General features: G+C 59.3%; 1 pseudogene; it reads left to right on the top strand.

Moving 5' to 3' along the window:
* The first annotated feature begins 1,636 nt into the window (after window positions 1–1,636).
* LOC144612156 (protein FAM187B-like) lies at window positions 1,637–2,746 on the top strand (annotated as a pseudogene).
* The last annotated feature ends 1,283 nt before the right edge of the window (window positions 2,747–4,029 follow it).

The raw sequence follows: 4,029 nt of genomic DNA, 5'->3' as shown, positions 1-4,029 counted from the left end.
TTGCGACCTGGGGAAATCGCGTTTTTTCTTTAAAATAAATTGTCTCTTTAAAAAAAAAAAAATTCAATGGGGAGGGGGGGAGGAGGGGAGGTGGAGAGGGGAGGGGTGGGTGAGGAAGGGAAAGGGGAGAGGGAGCCTCTGACACCGTCCTGCCAGCGGCCATCTTCTTTCTCCTTCACTGTGGTGCCGTGCTCCTCCAGGGGAGGGGGAGCGCAATTAAAGGCGGTACAGGGAAGGGGAGAGGGTGTGACCGAGGAGCCTTGGACCCAAAGCCTCTCCTGTATTGGTGTAGCATCCTCAACCCCCTACTCAATCCTCCTTAGCCCTCCTCTCCCTACCCCCCACTCTCCCATCTTCCCCGACCCCCACTGTCCCCTTTCTCCCCAACCCCCACTCTCTCATCCCCCACCAACACCCCCTCCTCCCCCTCACCCCTGCTGTCTCCTTCTCCCCACCCCTCCTCCCCACCCACACTCTTCCCTCCTCCCCACCCCACCCTCCTCCCCACCCCACCCTCCTCCCCAGTAGCACTCTCCTCCACCCCCCATTCCACCACTCTCTCCTCCCCCACCCCCCATTCTCTCCTCCCCAGCCCCACTCTCCCTCCCACCCCCACTCGCACTCTCCTCCACCACCCATTCCACCACTCTCTCCTCCCCCACCCCACCCATTCTCCTCCCCAGCCCCACTCTCACGCCCCACTCTCTCCTCCCGAGCCCCTCTCTCCTCCACCCCTCCTCACCCACCCCCGCCTCCCCCACTCTCTCACCCCCTCCCATCCCTACCCTCCCCTCCCCTCCACCCACCTGCATTCTCACCGTCCCCCTCCCCCCCACTGTCCCCCACCCCCACTGTCCCCCTTCCCCCCCTACCCCCCACTCTCTTCCCCCCACCACCACCCCCTTCCCCCCACACTCCCTCTCTCCTCCACCCACCCTCCCCCTCCTTTCACTCTCACTGTCCCCTTCCCCATCACCCACCTTTCCCTCCCTCCCCCCACTCTCCCCTTTTCCCTGACCCTCACAGTCCCCCTTCCCTCCCACCCCCACTCTCTCTTCCCATCACCACCCCCCACATCCCCTCTCCCTCACCCCCTCCCTCACCCCTCCCTCCTCCCCACCCCCTCCTCCCCCTTTCACTCTCACTGTCCCCTTCCCCTACCCACCTTCCCCCCCACTCTTCCCTGACCCCCACTGTCCCCTTCCCCCCACCCTCACTCTCTGCTCCTCCCACCCCCACTCTTCCCTCCCCACCACCCCCTCCCCAGTCCCACTCTCCCAACAACCCCCTCTCTGCTCCTCCCACCCCCCTCCTCCCTCTTCCCTGACCCCCGCTGTTCCCCTTCCCCCCACCCCCACTCTCTCTTCCCCCCACCCCCACTCTCTCTTCCCCCAACCACCCCCACTCTCTCTTCCCCCAACCACCCCCACCCTCTCTTCCCCCAACCACCCCCGCTGTCGTCCCCCCAGTCCCACTCCCCCCCTACTCTCTCCTCACCCACTCTCACTCTCCCCCCTCTTTCCCCACCACCCCCTTTCCCCCACTCTCTCCTCCCCCCACCCCCATAATCCCATTCTCTCCTCCAGGAGATGAGGCGTGGAGACGGGGGACGCCTCTCTCCATCAGGCGCCGCGGGATGGACGACTGGTCGGTTTGGACCCCCACTCTTCCAATCGCCCTGTTGCTGTTGACCGTCGCCCGGCAGGCGTGGGGTGGGACCTCGGTGGCTTGTTACCCCAACTGGCCGTGTCAAGTCATCTTCCTCACCCAGAACCCAGCCACTTTGCTCTGTCCCAACGGGCCGAGCCACCCCGGCGGCGTGGCCTGGGTCTACTACAACACCACGGAGCCCGACACCAAGACGGTGGTCCTCGCTGGGACTGGAGATGACACCTTGAACGCGGACGCGCTCTTGGATCTCCGGGCCCGTTGCATGTTATCCTGGCCGCATCTGGTCATCAGGTCCGCCATGGTCAGGGACTCGGGCGACTACCTCGGCAGGTCGGGAAACAGGACCCTCGCTTACTAGAGGTGGACACGCAGGACGGCGAGAAGGTCCACATCTCGGGCAAATCCATCAGCGTCTCCTCGCTCCCCAATCGTTTCTTGGAAGTAGGAGGCCGGCACTTGGAGCTGTTCACCGTGTGGAACGCCTGGGAAGACTGCGACCGGTGCGGGGTCCCGGCGGAGAGGAGGCGAGTGGGTTTCTGTTACGCCCGGCCAGTCCCGAGCGACCATCGTGCCTTTGCAACTGTCCGTCGTCCTCCTGATCGACACCTACTTGGTCAACGGCAACGTGAGCTTCAAGTGCCCCGACGCCTCGGTCTGCACACCGGTGTCGTGCGGAGAAATTCCACCGACGTTTCGCGGGCGGATCTCTCCCGACGGCTTGGGTAGCACTCACGCCTTGGACGATGTGATGGGCCGAATCGTCTACAACATAAAGGGCGTCCAGAAAGCCGACGAGGGGGTCTACAGGTGCTACGTCTCTGATGAACTGGCTGGATCTTTCCACCTGAAGGTGCTGGAGCCTAACGAGAGGAGGGCGGCGGCCAAGACCAGCGCCATGCGCTTCGTCTGGTACGCCTTGACTGCCATCGCCTTGGTATCTGTGCTGCTGGTTTTCCTCACCTTTCTGTACACCTACCTCTGCAGGTCGGGAAACAGGACCCTCGCTTACTACGTGGTGGACACGCAGGACGCCGAGAAGGTCCAGGTGCGGCGCCGCCAGGTCGTGCACTGGTAAATCCCCACCCTTTACACGTACACCCTCATTTACTCCAATATCACAGCAGGCCACTCACCCCCTCCGGGTGATACTATCCCAGAGCAATCTGCATTCTATTTCCAAACAGCTCCCCTCATTACGTGAGTTCATACATTCATAAGTTATTGCAGCAGAATTAGGCCATTCGGTCCATCAAATTTACTCCGCTATTCAATCATGGCTGATCTATCTCCCTCTCCACCCCATTCTCCTGCCTTCTCCCCGTAACCCCTGGCATCGGTACTAATCAACTAATTTATTCCCCTCTTTTTCCCAATATCACTCACTACCCACTACCCCCCCGCCCCATCTCACCTCTGTCACTCCCTCTGGCTTTACATTTCACCCCCTCGTTATCTGACAGCCGTTTGTATCTTTTCCCATCTCCGGCATTTGTCCACCCAATCAGCCACCGCACAGATACCTTCCCTGCATTGCCTCACAAGTATTCACCTAACACTTGAACAGGTGAGTGAACCCCAGCCCCATCTCTTTGTTCGATATTTTGCAGCAGCTAATAACCTCACCGACACCAGCATGTCTTATTTGGGGATGGAGAAGGAATCGAAGCAGCCGATGGAAACTCACACACAAATACACGCGCGCACACACACACAAACATACAAACAAATCCATACACACACACACAAATCCCCATACACAACCGCACACGCACAAACATACAAAAATCCACACACACACACAAATCCACACACACACGCGCACGCACACACTCACACACACTCTCACACACGCACACATGCTCTGGGATACTATCACCCGGAGGGGGTGAGTGGCCTGCTGTGATATTGGTGCAAGTGAGGGTGTACGTGTAAAGGGTGGGGATTTACCAGTGCACGACCTGGCGGCGCTGCACCTGGGCGCAGTAGGTGTACAGAAACGCGACGAAAACCAGCAAAACACACACGCACACACACACTCTCTCTCACACATCCACACACACAAACACACACCCACACTCACACACACAGTGCCGGAAGTCCGATTTGAACCCTGGTCTCTGGAGCTGTAAAAAGGTGACTCTCCCGCCACAGTATTGAATCAAACCACGTGACACTCCCTGCTATCCCAAAGCCATTAACTCACGCCTTCATAAACCGCCGCACACTGAGTTGAGTAGTCTGAACAGAGCAACAATGCCTTCTATTTGATTAAAGTTGTCTCATGTTAAAGTGCGTGGTGAATTGAGGTTACAATTTTATTGCTGGCTAAGAAGAAATGGGACAGGAGGTGGCCATTCG

The sequence above is a fragment of the Rhinoraja longicauda genome, chromosome 43 (genome assembly GCF_053455715.1).
Source record: "Rhinoraja longicauda isolate Sanriku21f chromosome 43, sRhiLon1.1, whole genome shotgun sequence".
NCBI classification, from domain to species: domain Eukaryota; kingdom Metazoa; phylum Chordata; class Chondrichthyes; order Rajiformes; family Arhynchobatidae; genus Rhinoraja; species Rhinoraja longicauda.
Note: the sequence above shows the minus strand (reverse complement) of the source record. Positions and strands in the feature narration are given on the sequence as shown.